Source organism: Rhinatrema bivittatum, chromosome 4 (genome assembly GCF_901001135.1).
Source record: "Rhinatrema bivittatum chromosome 4, aRhiBiv1.1, whole genome shotgun sequence".
Taxonomy (NCBI): domain Eukaryota; kingdom Metazoa; phylum Chordata; class Amphibia; order Gymnophiona; family Rhinatrematidae; genus Rhinatrema; species Rhinatrema bivittatum.
In genome coordinates this window covers 393,753,625-393,773,215 of record NC_042618.1, presented here as the reverse complement: position 1 = coordinate 393,773,215, position 19,591 = coordinate 393,753,625, and the positions used below count along the sequence as shown (strand labels likewise).

Genomic DNA, 19,591 nt, shown 5'->3' with positions numbered 1-19,591 from the left:
GTTTCTATAGTTTTCACAATATCTGAGGATCATCACATACTAGGATGTTTAAAAAGAAACTTAAGACTTGGTTATTCAAACTAGCCTTCCCCTAGAACCAAGAACAGGAAAAAAGTCTTTTCACTCCCACAATGATATTTTTCAGATCTTTTTTATTCTTCATTATTCAATTAGAGATTCACATATTCATGCTGTCTACATACAGTCTACATACATATATTCATGTGGACTTACATATCTCCATGTTATTTTTTGATTTATTAACCGCATGTCTATTAATGGTTTAATAGTATTTACTATTTGCCTACTTCTATTAATTTGTTTCAAAGTAAAAACTTGTTTACTGCGTTTGTTTCAATGTTAAAACTTGTTTACTTATTTTTGCTCAATGTAAAACTTCGTTGTTTAATCCTGTTCTATGTAAACCGCAAAATGTAGCGATTGTTACTGTTCTATGTAAACCGGGGTGATATGTATATTATACAGGAACCTCCGGTATATAAATTATTTAAATAAATAAATAAATAAATGTTTTTTCATAACACATATCAAACATTTTACTCTCTATCATGAAATCCACACTCTAAGTTTCTTATTCTCACTGGCTCCAGTGGGGGTTAGAGGACATTTGAACACACAGCATAAAATTCACCTTGCAAATCTGGAGAATAATAATTTAAAAAATGTTTTTGCCTCTGAAAATTTAAATCACATATACTGAAACTGCACTGTATACTCATAGCTATACAATTTAAAATAACTAGTCTCATCTCTTAAGATAATTATGCAGAAAACATAGCTATGATTTTGAAAGAGTGAACTCAAACAATTATAGAAAGCATTTCAAATAATCATCTAAATGGTGTTTACATTAAAGCACTCAGGTGTAGGAGTCAATATAATTACAAGGATGCACATTGACTGTATAAAGTGGCCTCTAAAACGACCCACTCACTGGGTTAGGGGGTCAGACCTTAGAGGACAGCTGAGAGCACAAAATGTATGACAATTATTAAAGTAAATAAAGTATTTCCTAAGTTATTTTTTCCTCCAGCTTGCGTAGTGATACACCTGGCCGCAGTAGTTCAAAATGTTAAAACTTTAATGGATGCTTTAGAAACACTTCCTTATGAGTCTACATATTTAATTCACCGCAAAGAGAAGTTTGGGAAAACCTTGCAAGTTCCTGCATCACCCCAACACACATCCCAGGCAAAGCTGCTTCACCCAAAGGGATCAAAACCCGATGGAACCAACAGACAAATTCAATACAGATGTAATACTTACTGCTTTAAATGAACGATCTGAATCCGGACAAGAATCGGGTTTCTAGAGGGACTGGCCTGACCTGAGACACTTTCCCTTCACACTCCGCAGAAAAAGCCCCGAAGTGTGAATGAAATGTGCGAGAAAGAAGAGCCCGGTGAAGGGTCTCTAGAAAATGGAAGGCGGGGGGGTAGGGGGGACCGGAGCTCAGGGACTGCGCGGATCGCGGCACAAAACTCCTCTCTCTTCCCCCCACCCCACGGCAAAAATCGAGCCCCAGGCTGCGCGGCCTTGCCGAGCCCCTGATATCGGGGCTAGAGGCGGCGGACGACCGTGCTGGAGTAGGCCAGGAGTTGGGGGAAGCGTCGGGTGCGAGGTCGGCTGCCTTACCGTCAGTGACGGCCCCCATTGCGGCTGCCGTCGGTGTCTGTGTCGGCGAGCAGTGAGGTCAGACTCCCACAATGCAGCCCGGCACAGAGACATGGAGGCCGCGGGCAGCCTCGTCGCGCTCGCTTCCCTTCCCCACACAGACTTCTCCAAAATCCCCGAGAGTGCTGCGCCGGCTCTTCCCCTCGATTTTTTTTTTTTTTTGGGGGGGGGGGGGGAGAAAGATGAGATTAGGAGGATTATACAATAGCGCTCGCTTCATAGGAATTACCGAAGTAAGGTGTGGGGCTGGAGACCCCTATCCCCAATATTTATATTCCGTCCCAGAGCCGCAGGTAATGCGGGGGACTCACCTGAGGAGCGGGTCGCGCGGGGGCCACGCGCCTGCTAGCTGCCCGCGCATTCTCTCACTGGGGGCACTGTGCGAGGGCTTCCCTCGATCGGCTGTCGGCTTAGCTCTTGGCCCCGGGCGGTTGACAATACTGGGTCTTCCCCATGAGCAGCAAGAACCGAGTTTGCGCTTTCCCCTTTTTTTTTAATTGTGGCCAGGCCGTCACTATTCCGGTAGTGTAATAATAAGAAAATTGGATATATATATATATATATAATATATATATATAATTAATTAGGGGGGGGGGATTCACTCTGTGTCAGAACTAGTCCCTGTGCCAAGGGATAGCTCGCCGGGCTGTGACGTGTTTATTTGACAGGGCTTTGGAATTCGGGCGCACTATGCAAAGAATGCGGAACACGCGCGCGTGCACAACTCGCGTCCGCACCCATCTCTTGCGTAGAGAACTAGTGAGTGACGTCAGCGTCTGCGTCATTGATTGCCGCCTGTCAGATGAAAGGTTTTGTAGCGCAGCTCCGCCGCCTACTTAACTCAGGGGGCCCACGCAGAGGCATGGCTGACATGGCGCTAGACCCCCAGCACCTAGTGCTCAAATGTCTGACATTTGTAATTACAGTTTGATTCTGTACAGCAATAGCTACTCTGTTTTGTTTTTCTTTTTTAAAAAGCTAGCACTGCAGCTGTTTCCTTTGAATTCAAACGCCTCAATAGACAGCCTTTTATTTCCCATATTCCCAGGAGTGCTTCCGTTTGGAATAATGCAATATCAGCTAATAACTTTCATTGTAACTGTTAATAGAAAACAGCAAACAGTTAAATTTAAGAAAAGTTTAAGAAAAGCTTTCTTAGTTAATAGTAGAACAAATTTAGTGGAAAAGCAAAAGGTCTTATATGTCACCCATCTCTTCCACATATCTGCTCACTGTGGGATTGAGGAAATGATTGCTGTAGACCTGCTATTTCCTGTGGTTAAAGATGTGCAATTAAGCAATTTGGAGTCACTATCAAGGAAATTGTTTTCTGGCAAAGTAATTCCTGATAAGCACCAAAAAATGCATGAAAATCACAGTCGGCAGGAAAAAATATTTGCTGAACCATAATTCTGTGGACTGTATTGGACCAGTTATTAATATTTAATGAGTCAAATAGACATGCATATAATACAATTTTCTGTACTGTAGAACTTCAAAGAAATCAGAGGGCTGTAACACAGCACTGGCTTTCCAAAAAATGTGACCTCTGGGAACTGAACCATTCAAACAGGCCGATGCAAAAAAAACTGCGGGAGAGCCGGCACTCCGTGTTGAGCACCCACTCTCCCAACACACGCCCAGGCATCTCTCCTGGGCGCGTGATTCTATATTTAAATTAGGGCCCGAGCTAATAAGGAGGCGCTAGGGACACTAACGCGTTCCAGTGCCTCCTTATTAGCGGAAGCGGCAGCTGTCAGCAGGTCCGACACTTAATTTTACCAGCGTTGGTTGTCGAACCCACTGAGAGCCACGGGTTCGGAAAACGGACGCTGGCAAAATTGAGCGTCTGTTTTCGAACCCACCGACCGGCGGGCAGATTTTTTTTTTTTTTTAAAGAAGTTTTTGGGGTTTTTTTATTTTTGGGGCCTCTGACTTAATATCGCTATGATATTAAGTCGGAGGGTGTACAGAAAAGCAGTTTTTTCTGCTTTTCTGTACACTTTCCCGGTGCTGTCCATGATTAACGCCTGCCTTTGGGCAGACGGCCAGTTATGAAAACTGATGCCGAGGTTTTTTGGGGTTTTTTTAAGAAGTACCGAAAAGCAGTTTTTTCTGCTTTTCGGTACTTCTTTTACGTGCGCTTAGCTATTAACGCCTGAGCGATTTATCTGAGTGATAAATGTGCATCTGAGACACACATTTATTTTTTTAAATGTGGAGTGAATGAGTAATAGCCTCATTCACATGCATTTGCATGTGATGAGCACTAACTCATTCACTCCGCGTCGGACGCGCATTAAATAGGCGCTAATCCCCCTATTGCATTAGGGGTGGATTAGAACCTATTTAACTCACGTCCGACAACGGGTTAAACTGCGCTCGTGTGAGCGCACTGTATTGCATCGGCCCCTAGACATCTTGGCAGCATTTGACACTGTCAACCACCAAATCTTAATGACCCGTCTGGCAGAAATAGGTATTGCAGACACAGCCCTTTCCTGGTTCTCCTCCTACCTCAGCAACAGAGAATATCTAGTAAAAATTGATAAACACAAATCCTCACACATCCCCATCACACAAGGTGTCCCTCAAGGATCCTCCCTATCCTCTACCCTCTTCAATATTTATCTCCTGTCACTATGCCACTTACTGTCCGATTTAGGCCTGAAATTCTTCGTATATGCAGATGATGTTCAGATTCTCATCCCGATTCAAAAGTCCATAAATGAATCCATGCAATTCTGGGAATCATGCCTTGCCTCTATAAATTCCTTACAATCTAATCTCCACCTAGCTCTAAGTGCATCTAAAACTGAATTTCTTATTATCTCCAATCACCCTGACCGTATCTCCCACCCCACACTCCAGAATACGGCCACAGCACACTCCCAACTTCAATCCGTAAGAGACAGGCATCCTCATAGACCAACACTTAAACTTCAAACCCTACATCAAATCTCTCCTAAAGGGGGGTTTCTATAAACTAAATGTCCTTAAAAAACTCAAACCCCTCCTCCACACTCAAGACTTCTGTACTGTAGTACAGACCACCATGCTCACGAAACTAGACTACTGTAATGCACTCCTACTGGGCCTTCCCGCCTCCACCATCAAATCCCTCCAGATTCTACAAAACTCCATGGCCAGAATCATAACCAATACTCGCAAAAGGGACCACATCACCCCTATCTTAAAGGACCTGCATTGGCTCCCTATTTCCTTCCGCTCACAATACAAAACTCTTACCATCCTTCATAGCTCATTATACAAACACAGTCACATCTGGCTTGATGAAATGCCGCGCTTTCACTCCACTGACCGCCCCACACGAACTGCCCTCGCAGGCACCCTCCACACCCCATCCCTCAAATCTGCGCATCTGTCCCTCACCAGGGAAAGGGCCTTCTCCATCGCTGGTACCTCCCTCTGGAATTCCCTCCCCACTTTCCTCCGTCTAGAGCCATCCCTACACAACTTCAAGAAAGGAGTCAAGACTTGGCTCTTTAAGAAGGCCTACCCTGATGAGAACCAAACATAGACTGTCCCCTAACAGCACGTCCATGATCTGCTCCCCTTGAACCATTTCTTTCTTGCCTCTTCCCCCTGCTTTCACCCTTAGCTCCGTCCCCAGCCCTTCAAACCCTTATCCTCCTTTAACTTTTCTATCTACTTATCCTGATGATAGCAGACATTACTGATATAAGATGTCCATAGATGTATATAGCGATACATAAGATGTATATAGTTCCTTCTGTATTGTATACATTCTGTACACAGTTCCTATTTGTACTCAGTTATATTATTGCCTCTCCATCTCCTTTCATTTCCATCTATATTTACTTTCTCCCTTCCCCTCCCCCTTTTCTTGCCAGCCCAATCTCCCTTCCCCTCGTTTATTGTAATTTCCTCCTTTCAGTTCATTGTAAACCGGCATGATATGTTTTTATGAATGTCGGTAAAGAAAAGTTCATAAATAAATAAATAAATAAATAGTTATTAAAAGAAATACATCCAAGGGTTCAGTTACATGAGGAGTTTTGGATTTCAGAAAATGTAATTGATCCACATTTGGAAATACTCTCATGTTTTTGAAAATCAGTAATAACACCCTATTTAAAGCAAAAAGAACACACATTAAAAGTTAGATACTTCTTCCAGTTTCTGAAAAATTGCATACATTTTTTGGAAATAGATAACCTTTATATTGAGGTGATCTGAAAGCTTCCATACAAATATATTGGTCTGCTTCAGCTAGTTTGTTACTGGGTTTATCAACCAAAGATGGGTAATAAATTTAATCTTAGGATTGAGTTCAAATTCTCCACATATATCAACTGAGCCACTGGGCTGGCTCAGCTTTATATTAACTCTTGCAATATGCCTCGTACAGTCTTGGGGGGGAAGCAGAGAGTTATAAAATTATTAAACATGTTTTTGCAAGCACAAACCTTGGGTAAAACATAGTTTTCATACTAGCAATCCTCAGCTATTTTACAGGTCAGCATAAGAAATATCCCCCTGTGCTTGCGCATACTATCTGTATCTGACAGCATCTCTCTGTAGAGCTTATTAGACTCAAGAAAGACCAGGAAAGTCCAAGGAAGGCATAGACTCAGCAGTACACATACAGGCATGTTCAAAACGAAACAAGCAAACTCCATCATCAACACTAACGGTTTTCAGAGTAGTACTAGGTTTCCTAGGGAAATGCCCAAATATTTAAAAAAGATGCAAAATGAAAATGTCAGGAGGTCACACATAAAGGAGGCAATAAACCTGATTAAAAAGTGAGATAAAAGGAACAGGGACCAAGAAGATGAGCTACGAAAAGGGTTTATATGAGATAATAGGCTTTCCCCCTTTTTCAACAACTTAACATTCCTTAGTACCAAAATTGCAGGATTGGAATTTGTGACCTAGGACCTGATTTACTTTTCTCCCCAAAGACACAGAGAGGTAGATCTTAAATAAGTACGTGCGCGCGTACTTTTGTTTGCGCAACCGGTGCGAACAAAAGTACACCAGATTTTATAAGATACACGCGTAGCCGCGCGTATCTTATAAAATCCGGGGTCGGCGTGCGCAAGGCTGCGCAAAATCGGCAGCCTGCGTGCGCCGAGCCACGCAGCCTGCCTCCGTTCCCTCCAAGGCCGCTCCGAAATCGGATCCGCGTCCCCCCACCTTCCCCTCCCTTCCCCTATCTACCCCACCCCTCAGCCCTACTTAAATCCCCCCTACCTTTTGTTGTGCAAGTTACGCCTGCTTGAAGCGGGCATAACTTGCTCGCGCCACCTCGGCATCCCCCGGCAGAGGCCGCAGTGCCGGGGGACTCGGGGACCGCCCTCCCGGCCCGCCCCCGAACCATCGCCACGCCCCTGGACCCCGCCCCGGACCGCACCCTGACATGCCCCCAGGACACACCCCCGGACTGCCGCCATGCCCCGGACACACCCCCGGACTGCCACCACACCCCCAGACACGCCTCCTCCAGCCCCTTTTACGAAGCCCCGGGCCTTACACGCGTCCCGGGTCTTTGCGCAAGCCGGTGGCCTATGCAAAATAGGTGCGCCGGCGCGCAGGGCTTTTAAAATCTAACCCAGAATGGGGAAAAAGCCTTAGTAAATTAGACCCTAGAGAGTTAATGACTAGGAAGGAGAGAGGAGGCCTTAGTTCCTTTGGAGGGTTTTGAAGGCAAAATCCTCATCACTTAGAATAGCAAAAGAATGACTTAAGTCTATAAATGTGAGCACTCTCAGAAATGACATTCAAAATTAGATCTGTATGTTGTTTTATATCATGTATGAATATAATATTATATGAAACTTCCCAGAGCGAGATCAGCGGGGGGAGTCATATCTGATAATCTCAAAGGGGACCAAACAGGTGGATAAGGCAACAGCAAAAGCCAGAAAAATATTTGCATACTTGCATACACTGCCTCCATTGTATGCAAATCTATCTCATAGAAACATAGAAATGACGGCAGAAGAAGACCAAACGGCCCATCCAGTCTGCCCAGCAAGCTTCGCACTTTTTTTTTTCTCATACTTATCTGTTTCTCTTGGCTCTTAGTAACCTTTTGGTTCTATTTCCCTTCCACCTCCACCATTAGAGAGCAGTGATGGAACTGCATCTAAGTGAAATATCTAGTTTAATTAGTTAGGGGTAGTAACCGCCGCAATAAGCAAGCTACACCCATGCTTATTTGTTTACCCAGACTATTTATTTATTTTATTTATTTGTGTTTTTCTATACCGGCATTCACGGAAGTTCGTATCATGTCGGTTTACATAAAACAAGGGGTGAACAATACATTATAACGTACATAACTATTCAGTCCTTGTTGGTTGTTGTCTGTATATAGATCCACTTTTCTTCATTCCCCCTGCCGTTGAAGCAGAGAGCTATGCTGGATATGCGTGAAGTATCGGTCTTTCTCTCCTGCCGTTGAAGCAGAGAGCTATGCTGGATATGCGTGAAGTATCGGTCTTTCTCCCCTGCCGTTGAAGCAGAGAGCTATGCTGGATATGCGTGAAGTATCGGTCTTTCTCCCCTGCCATTGAAGCAGAGAGCTACGCTGGATATGCATTGAAAGTGAAGTATCAGGCTTATTTGGTTTGGGGTAGTAACCGCCGTAACAAGCAAGCTACTCCCTGCTTTTTTGTGAATGCAAATCCTTTTTTCCACATTTCCTCTTGCCGTTGAAGCTTAGAGAAATGTTGGAGTCGCATTAAACATGTGTATGTTTATTGAATAAGGGTATTATCTCCAGGTAGTAGCCATCATTCCCGCGAGCCACCCACTCTTCATTCACGTCCTCTAGACTTTATGGATCCACAGTGTTTATCCCATGCCCCTTTGAAGTCCTTCACAGTTCTGGTCTTCACCACTTCCTCCAGAAGGACATTCCAGGCATCCACCACCCTCTCCGTGAAGAAATGCTTCCTGACATTGGTTCTGAGTCTTCCTCCCTGGAGCTTCAAATCATGACCTTTGGTTCTGTTGATTTTTTTCCGACGGAAAAGGTTTGTCGTTGTCTTTGGATCATTAAAACCTTTCAAGTATCTGAAAGTCTGTATCATATCACCTCTGCTCCTCCTTTCCTCCAGGGTGTACATATTTAGATTCTTCAATCTCTCCTCATAAGTCATTTGATGAAGACCCTCCACCTTTTTGGTCACCCTTCTCTGGACCGCCTCCATCTTGTCTCTGTCTCTTCGGCGATACGGTCTCCAGAACTGAACACATTACTCCAGGTGAGGCCTCACCAAGGACCTGTACGAGGGGATAATTACTTCCCTTTTCTTACTCGATATTCCTCTCTCTATGCAGCCCAGCATTCTTCTGGCTTTAGCTATCGCCTTGTCACATTGTTTCGCCAACTTCAGATCATTAGACACTATCACCCCAAGGTCTCTCTCCTGCTCCGTGCACTTCAGCCTTTCTCCCCCCCATCGAATACAGTTCATTCGGATTTCCACTCCCCATATGCATGACTCTGTACTTCTTGGCATTGAATCTCAGCTGCCATATCTTCGACCACTCTTCCAGCTTCCTTAAATCACGTCTCATTCTCTCCACTCCTTCCGGCGTGTCCACTCTGTTGCAGATCTTAGTGTCATCCGCAAAAAGACAAACCTTACCTTCTATCCCGTCCGCAATGTCGCTCACAAAGATATTGAACAGGACCGGTCCCAACACCGATCCTTGCGGTACACTGCTTAAAACCGCTCTTTCTTCAGAGAGAGTTCCATTTACCATCACACATTGTCTTCTGTCCGTCAACCAGTTTGCAATCCAGGCCACCACCTCGGCACTCACTCCTAAGCTTCTCATTTTATTCACCAGTCTCCTATGCGGGACCTTATCAAAAGCTTTGCTGAAATCCAAGTAGATGACATTGAGTGCTCTTCCTTGATCCAATTCCTTGGTTACCCAGTCAAAAAAGTCAATCAGATTTGTCTGACAGGATCTTCCCCTGGTGAATCCATGCTGCCTCTGGTCCAGCAATTCTCCTGACTGTAGATAGTCACTATTCTCTCTTTCAACAGTGACTCCATTACTTTTCCCACCACCGAAGTGAGGCTAACTGGTCGGTAGTTACCAGCCTCTTCTCTATTCCCATTTTTGTGAAGTGGGACTACCACCTCTCTTCTCCAATCACTCGACACCACTCCCGTTTCTAGGGATCTATTGAACAAGTCACACAGCGGACCCGCCAACACATCTCTGAGCTCTCTCAGTAACCTGGGATGAACTTCATCAGGCCCCATGGCTTTGTCCACTTTCAGTTTCTCCAGCTCTTCCCATACATTTTCTACTGTAAATGGAGTTACATCTACTCCACTCCCCTCCAGTTTCTTGTTAACTAGCAATGGTCCTTCTCCAGGGTCCTCTTTAGTGAACACAGAACTGAAGTATTCATTTAATATTTCTGCCATTGCTTTGTCTCTCTCCACACATTGATCCTTTCCACCTTTCAATTTCACTATACCACTTTAAACTTTTCTCTTTTCACTGATGTATCTGAAAAATGTTTTGTCACCTCTCTTTACCTTCTTGGCAATCCTCTCTTCCGCTTGACTTTTTGCCATCTTAATTAATTTCTTCGTCTCCCTCAGTTCTACCAGATATTCTTCTTTGTGCTCCTCCCTTTGGGATCTTTTATATTTCTTGAATGCTGTTCTTTTAGCCTTTATTTTGTCAGCCACCTTCTTTGAGAACCAGATAGGTTTCATTTTTCTTTTGCTTTTCTTTACTTTTCTAGCATATAGATTAGTTGCCTTGGTAACTGCTCCTTTTAGATTGGTCCACTGTTGATCTACATCTCTCTCGTTCTCCCAGCCTTTTAGTTCTTCCTCCAGGTACTTTCCCATTTCATCAAAGTCCATGTTTTTGAACTGCAAAACTCGGGTCTTTGTGCTTCTTTTCCGTATCCTTTTTATAATATTAAACCATACTGTTTGATGATCACTGCTGCTGAGGTGGGTGCCCACCTGGACATCAGAGACATTATCTCCATTAGTGAGTACTAAGTCGAGTATAGCTCCTTCTCTCGTGGTTCCATTACCATTTGTTTGAACAAAGCTACTTGCAGGGCATTCACTATTTCTCTACTATTATTAGATTCTGCAGATGGGATTCTCCTGTCTACATCTGGCATATTAAAGTCTCCAATGATCACCACTTCTCCCTTCTTTCCTATCTTTTGGATGTCTTCAACCAGATCTCTGTCCAGCTCTTCCTTTTGGTTTGGAGGCCTGTAAACCACTCCATATCACTTGCTCAGAGATCCCCTGTGCTTGTCCCATACTTTCTTGAATTCTGTTCTTATCTTCACCACCTCCACTGGCTGTTCCATGCATCCACCACCCTTTCTGTAAAGAATTGTTTCCTTAGAGTACTCTTGAATCTTCTACCTTGCATATTCATTATGGATATCCTGAAAACCAGGCCTGTTTGTGGCTCTCAAGGACCAGAGTTGGCTACTCCTGCCTTAGAGAAAAGGTAGGATGGGGCGATTTGATAGAATCATTTAAATACATACATGGTATCAATGTACAGGAGATGACCCTCTTTCAACAGAAAATACGCTTTGCATCAAGGAGTCGTTGGATAAGAGTGCACGGTAAAAGATTCAAGACTACTCTAAGGAAACAGTTCTTTATAGAAAGGGTGGTGGATGCATGGAACAGCCAGTGGAGGTGGTGAAGATAAGAACAGAATTCAAGAAAGCATGGGACAAGCATAGGGGATCTCTGAGCAAGTGATATGGATTGTAGAGCTGAGCAGTTGGTGTGGATGGGCAAACTCAATAGGCTGTATGGTCTTTTTCTGCCATCATGTTTCTATATTGCTGATGAGCAGCAGATATGAGTGTGCAAATTCTTTTGAGAAGTCATCTTTTCTACCCATTTTTCCTGATTAACTAGGGAATGTTCCTCGTGTTTCCTCTTAAGGTCCAACATGCAGAACAAAAGAGTGTCAGGAGATCAAACATAAGGGAGGTAATAAATCTGAGAAAAAGTGAGAAAGAAGGAATGGGGATCCAAGGGTTGAGCTTATATGAGATAATAATAGGCCTACCCCTCCTTTGATATTGAAGGGCATAGACTGAGAAGCAACATCAGAAAATATTTCTTCATGAAAAGGGCAGTGGATGCATAGAACAGCTCCTTGGTGGAGACAAAAAAGTAATGAATTCAATAAACCATGGGATAGGCACAGAAGATCCCTCCTTTTAAAGAAATTAAAAATCCAGAGATCAACTGAGAACTGTATTATTGCAACAGGAATAAAATTTGCAGAGTAGACAGGCCTATTGGTTGTTATCTGCCATCAGATTCTATGTTTATATGTTCTGATGCTCTTGCAGCAACCTCTTTTGATCTCGCTCTTCAGGCTACCTTTGGAGATCTAGAGGCCAATTCTCTAAAGTATGCCAAACTTTGCATGTTATTGTGTTTTTATATATGCTATTTTGCTATCAGGCTCTATAGAGAAAATTAGAAATGATGGCAGAAAAGGACCAAATGGTCCATCCAGTCTGCCCAGCAAGCTTAAGGTAGTAACTTCCGCTATGTGCAGGTTACTCCCATGTTTCTATTAAGGGTAGTACCGGTAACTGCCACTCCGTACAGTTTTCCACAATCCTTATGATAACATAAAAAATTGCAGCTAACAACATTGTTTACTGGATGATGAGCTTCCTTGAAAATTCAGACAGTGCTGCTTGACTTGCTTTGCTTATGGTCATGACCTTAGATGCAGTCCTGTGCTTTTTCCCTTATGTCTGTGTATCAATAACCCAGACCATGGAAGTCAGGGCCCTCTTGGTTGTTGTCTAAATTCAATTCCCTTTCTCTCCCTCCCATCAAAATGGGGAACAATGTTGCAGAGCGGTCTCGAGTCCTCCGGCACAGCCAGCTTGCGCACGCAAGATACGTCTGCAAGAGGCAGGCGTAAAAAATAAAATAAGGTGGGGGGGGATTTAAGTAGGGCTGGGGGGTGGGTTAGATAGGGGGAAGGGAGGAGAAGGTGGGGGGGACCAAAAGAAAAGTTCCCTCCAAGGCCGCTCCAAAATCGGAGCGGCCTTGGAATGGGGAAAGCCATCGGGGCTCCCCTCGGGCTTGGCGTGCGCAAGGTGCACAAGTGTTAACCCCTTGCGTGCGCCGATCCCGGATTTTATAATATGCGCACGGCAGCACGCGCATGTTATAAAATCAGGTGTACATTTATGCGCGACGGGTAGCGTGCACAAATGTACCCCCCCCCCCCCCCGCGCATAAGATTTAAAATCTGGTCCCCTGTGTTTATCCCATCCCCTGTTGAATTTTTTGATTGTTTTAGTCTTCACCATCTTCTCCAGTAGGGTATTCCAGGCATCCACCACCATCTCTGTGAAGAAATATTTCCTGACATTGGTTCTGAGTCATCCTCCCTGGAGTTTCATTTTGTGAGCCCTAGTTTTATTGTTTTCTTTCCAACAGAAAATGTTTGAAGTTTGTGCATCATTAAAACCTTTCAGGTATCTGAAGGTCTGTATCATATCTCCCCTCCACCTCCTGTCTTCCAGGGTATACATAATTCAGATCCTTCAGCCTCTTCTCATGGGTCTTCCAATACAAACCTCACACCATTTGGTCAACCTTCTTTGGACTGCCTCTATCCTGTCTCTATCCTTTTTTTTAAATTATTTATAATATTTTAAATTACAAACAAAGTGAGTAGCTTGTGCCAGAAATATTTGGATAATTTACAAATATAAATCTGAAAAAAGAAAAACATAAATTAAGATAAAGCACTTACAATGCAAATATCCATTTCAAAACTGAAAAATAGAAAGAAACTAGAGGGGGAGGAGAAAAACAAGGGGAGGACACTAAAGAAATGGCTATAACATAATATTAACCAGCAGAAATATACTAATGGCACTAATTTACTTAGGATGCAGGGGAAGAGCTGTGGAGCTAAGAAACAAGATGGAGGCGGACCAGAGAAGGGCGACCAAAAAGGTGGATGGTCTTCATCGAATGACTTATGAGGAGAGATGGAAGAATCGAAATATGTACACCCTGGAGGAAAGGAGGAGCAGAGGTGATATGATACAGACTTTTAGATACTTGAAAGGTTTTAATGATCCAAAGACAACGACAAACCTTTTCCGTCGGAAAAAAATAACCAGAACCAGGGGTCACGATTTGAAGCTCCAGGGAGGAAGACTCAGAACCAATGTCAGGAAGTATTTCTTCACGGAGAGGATGCTGGCTACCTGGATCGCCCTTCCGGAGGAAGTGGTGAAGACCAAAACTGTGAAGGACTTCAAAGGGGCATGGGATAAACACTGCGGATCCATAAAGTCTAGAGGATGTGAATGAAGAGAAGAGGCATGGGGGTGGCTTGCGGGAATGATGGCTACTACCTGGAGATTAATATCCTTATTCAATAAACATACACACGGTTAATGCGACACTAACATTGTTCTATGCTTCAACGGCAAGAGGAAATGTGGAAAAAAGGATTTGCATCCACAAAATAGCAAGGGAGTAGCTTGCTTGTTACAGCAGTTACTACCCAGAATCAATTAAGCCTGATACTTCACTTGGAATACATAACCAGCGCAGCTCACTGCTTCAACGGCAGGGGGAATGAAGAAAAGAGGATTTATATTCAGACAACAACCAACAAGGACTGAATTGCACAGGCTGGGTAAACAAGTTTGGGAGTAGCTTGCTTATTACGGCAGTTACTACCCCTAAACAATTAGCTAGATATTTCACTTAGATGCAGCACCAGCACTGCTATCTATATCGATGGCGGGGGTGGAAGGGAAATAGAACCAAAAAGTTACTTATAAGGGCCAAGAGTAACAGCTAAGTATGAAAAAAATAAGTGTAAAAGCTTGCTGGGCAGACTGGATGGGCCGTTTGGTCTTCTTCTGCCGTCATTTCTATGTTTATATATATATATATATATATATATATATATATATATATATATATATGGTCTACAGGCCTCTATGAAAGATTATAATTGTTCAGTGTTACCTCGCACAGCGGCACGGAGAGCCTCGGCTTCCATGCCCGTTCGCCGACGTCTTCCAGCAGCAACGCGATCCGATGCGATCCGAAGCAAGCTCTGCCCACTACGCCGCGTCTAACTTCAAACCGGAAGTTCCCGCGTTTGCGCGGGAACTTCAATTATTTAAAGAACTGAGCCCAGCACAATCTCACCTCAGCTACAAGCTTGCTTGTGCTGGTGTTCCTGTGGGATTTTGCGATTTACCTTTGTTCCGACCTTGGAGTGTTTTCCTGGACTTCTCTGTTTGCTGCCTGCCCTGATACTGGATTGGACCTGGACTTCTCTGTTTGCTGCCTGCCCTGATACTGGATTGGACCTGGATTTCTCTGTTCGCTGCCTGCCCTGATACTGGATTGGACCTGGATTTCTCTGTTCGCTGCCTGCCCTGATACTGGATTGGATCTGGACTTCTCTGTTCGCTGCCTGCCCTGATACTGGATTGGACCTGGACTTCTCTGTTCGCTGTCTGCCCTGATACTGGATTGGACCTGGACTTCTCTGGTTTGCTACCTGCCCTGATATTGGATTGGACCTGGACTTATCTGTTTGCTGTCTGCTTTTCGGCTGTTCGGGAACTGGAGGGACACCTCCCGCTGCACTACTACCTTGGTCTATCATTCCCTGAAGGTAAGACCATGGTCTACTGTGGATTCACAATCAAAATTATAACATTCAGGCTGAAAGAAAATAAAACATTCATCACCCCTTTTAATAATACATTTGCAGGGGTAATGAAGTATAAAAGAAAATCCAAGGGAAATAATTGCTTGCCGAAAAGATAGAAACACTCTCCTCTTAATTTGCTTAACTTGAACCAAATCACATTATTTAAGTCTAATATAGAAATAAAGGAAACTAGCAAAGTACTTCTGTCCAAAACCTCCAAAGAGGAATTTTCCAGAAAACTGGACAAATTGTCCTGAATTCCAGCATTAGCAGCCTTCCCAGAAGTTGTGCTTTTTGAAAGAAAATAACAAAAATTAACTGAAGGCATATTTTCAGGTGAAAATCCAAGAACTTCTTGAAAGAACCACTTTAAAGTTAAAAAAGGGATTTCTCCAGCAACTTTGGGGAAATTCAAAAAACGCAAGTTAAGATATCTCACGTTATTTTCTAGAAATTCAATATGTTTGGAAAGCACCATATGATCTTTCACAGTGGCAGTGTTAAGAACATAAGAAATTGCCATGCTGGGTCAGGCCAGGGGTCCATCAAGCCCAGCATCCTGTTTCCAACAGAGACCAAACCAGGCCACAAGAACCTGGCAATTTCCCAAACACTGAGAAGATCCCATGCTACAGATGCAATTAATAGCAGTGGCTATTCCCTAAGTAAACTTGATTAATAGCCATTAATGGACTTATCCAATAGATTGGATCTTGCCTTCAACTTCAGAAACCCTGAAGTAGAACTAAATTACTCCTGCAGTTCTGATACTTTATGGTGATAATTTGAAGAGAGGGAATCCAACTTAGAATTAAGCAACTTCAAAGAGTTCCCGAAGCCAGCCACTAAGTTCCACAGAGCCTCTAAGGTTACTGCTTCCGGATGAGATGGAAAAGCAAAGGACTCATCACCTTCAGCAGCTCCAGCTTCCTGAGATGAACAGGGCAAGTAAAGTCTCATTGCCAACCCCGATGCTGGAGATCCCACCTCCAAAGTAGCTTTGGTGGCTCGTTCGCGGGAATCGCCACTGCTCTTGGGACAGGAAGTAGCCAATACAGCTGGCAAAGTTCGAGATGGCGCCCCTCCACTGCAGGCGCAAACAATGTGTCATCGTTGTGAGCCATGGGAATGCTCTCCGGGGGGGGGGGGGGGGGGGGGGTGGGGGAGGTCACGATGTGCCGAGGGCGGACGAAGATCTGGGCTAAGGGATGCCTCTTCTGCAGGAGAACACGGCTGTCCCTCACTGCATTGTACATCAGTCCTCGGTTCCCAAAACTGGCGGTGAGCTCATGAAGCGAGTGATGTTAGGTTGCTGAGAGGAGGGGAGAGGCTCTGGAGGGAAGACCCTAACCTTCCCCTTACACTTGGGAGGCTTCTCAATTAAGGAAAAACGGGCAAAAAAGAAAGCAAGCTGGACAACAAGCGCTGCACAGCCAGACTATTCTGACAACTTTCCCCCCTCCTGTCTCTATCCTTTTTGAGATATGGGCTCCAGAACTGAACACAGTACTCCAGGTGAAGCCTCTCCAAGGTCCTGTACAAGGGCATTATCACCTCCGTTTTCTTATTGGTTATTCCTCTCTCTATGCAGCCCAGCGTTCTTCTGGCTTTAATTGCCTTGCCACATTGCTTCGCCATCTTCAGATCACCAGACACTATTAACCCAAGATCCCTCTTTTGATCCATGCACATTAGTCTTTCATCCCCTATTATATAGCTGTTTTGGATTACTGCATCCCAGATGCATGACTCTGCACTTCTTGGCATTGAATCCCAGCTGCCAAATCTTGGACCACTCCTCAAGGTTTCTTAAATCACTTTTCATTCTCTCTACTCCTTTAGGTGTGTCCACTCTGTTTCAGATCTTAGTATCATCTACAAATAGATAAATAGGGATGTGAATCGGGCTTCGGACGATTGAAAATATCGGACGATATTTTCAAAATCGTCAGAAATCGGGGGCTCCCCCAAAACGATAGGAAAACCCCACGATATTGATCGTGGGGGTTCTCTTATCGTTTTGGGGAAGGGTGGGAAACACGGCACACAAAAATAACCCCTAAAACCCACCCCGACCCTTTAAAACTAATCCTTTAGCTTCCCCCACCCTCCCAACCCCCCCAAAAACATTTTACAGGTAACTTGTGGTCCAGTGGGGGTCCCTGGAGCGATCTCCCGCTCCCGGGCCTTCGGCTGCCACTAATCAAAATGGCGCCAATGGCCCTTTGCCCTTACCATGTGACAGGGTATCCGTGCCATTGGCCGGACCCTGTCACATGGTAGGAGACTGGATGGCGGGCGCCATCTTGTGCTCCTACCATGTGACAGGGGCTGACCAATGGCACCGGTAGCCCCTGTGACATAGTAAGGGCAAAGGCTATCGGTGCCATTTTGATTACTGGCAGCCGATAGCCCGGGTGCAGGAGATCGCTCCCGGACTCCCGCTGGACCACCAGGGGCTTTTGGCAAGTCTTGGGGGCCCCTTCTGACCCCCACAAGACTTGCCAAAAGTCCAGCGGGGTCCGGGAGCGACCTCCTGCACTCGGACCGTCGGCTGCCAGTATTCAAAATGGCGCCGATAGCCTTTGCCCTTACTATGTCACAGGGGCTACCGGTGCCATTGGTCAGCCCCTGTCACATGGTAGGAGCACAAGATGGCACGGGCCATCCAGTGCTCCTACCATGTGACAGGGTCCGGCCAATGGCACGAATACCCTGTCACATGGTAAGGGCAAAGGGCCATCGGCGCCATTTTGATTAGTGGCAGCCGACGGCCCAGGAGCGGGAGATCGCTCCAGGGACCCCCACTGGACCACCAGGTACCTGTAAAAAGTTTTTTGGGGGGTCGGGAGGGTGGAGGAAGCTAAGATATTAGTTTTAAAGGGTCGGGGTAGGTTTTTTGTTTATCGGCTCGGGCGCAGCCAATAAACAAAACCGCGATCGAGCCCGATGATAAAAAAACCACATGTGAATCGGAACCGGAATCCGAACCAATTTCGGTTCCGATTCACATCTCTATAGATAAACTTTACCTTCTATCCCTTCCCTTGTGCTCACAAAGAAGGAATGGAACCGGTCCCAAGTCCAATCCCTTTGGCACTCCTCTTATCACCCATCTCTCTTCAAAGTAGGTTCCATTTACCATTACACATTGTTTCCTATGAATTAACCAGTTTATAATCCATTCCACCACCTTGGCGGTCACTCCCAAGCTTCTCATTTTATTCCCAAACCTCCTGTGTGGGATTGTATCAAAAGCTTTGTTGAAATCCAAGTAGATCACATCTCGTGCTCTTCCTCAATCCAATTCTCTAGTCACACAATCAAAAAAATCAATAAGATTTGTCTGATAAGACCTTCCCTGGTCAATCCATTCTGCTTTGGGTCCAGCAACTCACCGGTTTATAAATAGTTCACTATCTTTTTCTTCAGCTGTCACCATTAATTTTCCCACCACGAGGTAAAGCTAACCAGCCTGGAGTTTCCAGTCGCCTCACTGCTACCACTCTTGTGAAGCGAGACCACCACATCTCTTCTCCAATCCCATTGCACCACTTCTGTTTCCAGGGATCTATTGAATAGGTCCTTCAGCGGACCCGCCAGCACATCTCTGAGCTCCCTCAGTATCCTGGGATGTATCTTATCCGGCCCCATGGCCTTGTTCACTTTCAATTTGCCTAGCTCTTCCCATATGTTCTCTTCTGTAAACGGAGTTTCGGCTACTCCATTCCTATCTACGGTCTTGTCAACCAACAATGGTCCTTCTCTAGGATACTCTTTAGTGAACACCGAACTGAAATAACATACAGGCTGATACAGAAAAACGCGCGGGAGAGCCGGCGAGTGCCCGCTCTCCCGACGCGGGCCACTCTTCCGGGCGTGTGATTCAGGAAGGCTGGGTATGTAAATTAGGGCCCGCGGTAAAAGGAGGCACTAGGGACACTAGCGCGTCCCTAGCGCCTCCTTTTTGACAGAAGCGGCGTCTGTCAGCAGGTTTGACAGCCTATGCTCAATTTTACCGGCGTCAGTTCTTGAACCCGCTGACAGCTACGGGTTCGGAAAACGGACGCCGGCTAAATTGAGCACCCATCTTCCAACCCGCAGGCCGCGGGCAGATTTAAAAATTTGTTTTTTTAAATTTTAAATT

General features: G+C 44.9%; 1 protein-coding gene across 4 annotated transcripts in view; it reads right to left on the bottom strand.

The window, feature by feature from the left end:
* Positions 1-2,164, bottom strand: part of ATXN7 (ataxin 7) — a 288,809-nt gene extending 286,645 nt beyond the window's left edge. For 2 of the 4 annotated variants that reach the window (XM_029601018.1, XM_029601021.1), the window contains exon 1: positions 2,007-2,164. The gene's annotated coding sequence lies outside the window, so the exon portion shown is untranslated. Of the gene's footprint in view, positions 1-1,287; positions 1,784-2,006 lie in introns of those variants that run through there. The other 2 variants (XM_029601020.1, XM_029601019.1) reach the window with 2 other exon arrangements.
* Positions 2,165-19,591: the final 17,427 nt, after the last annotated feature.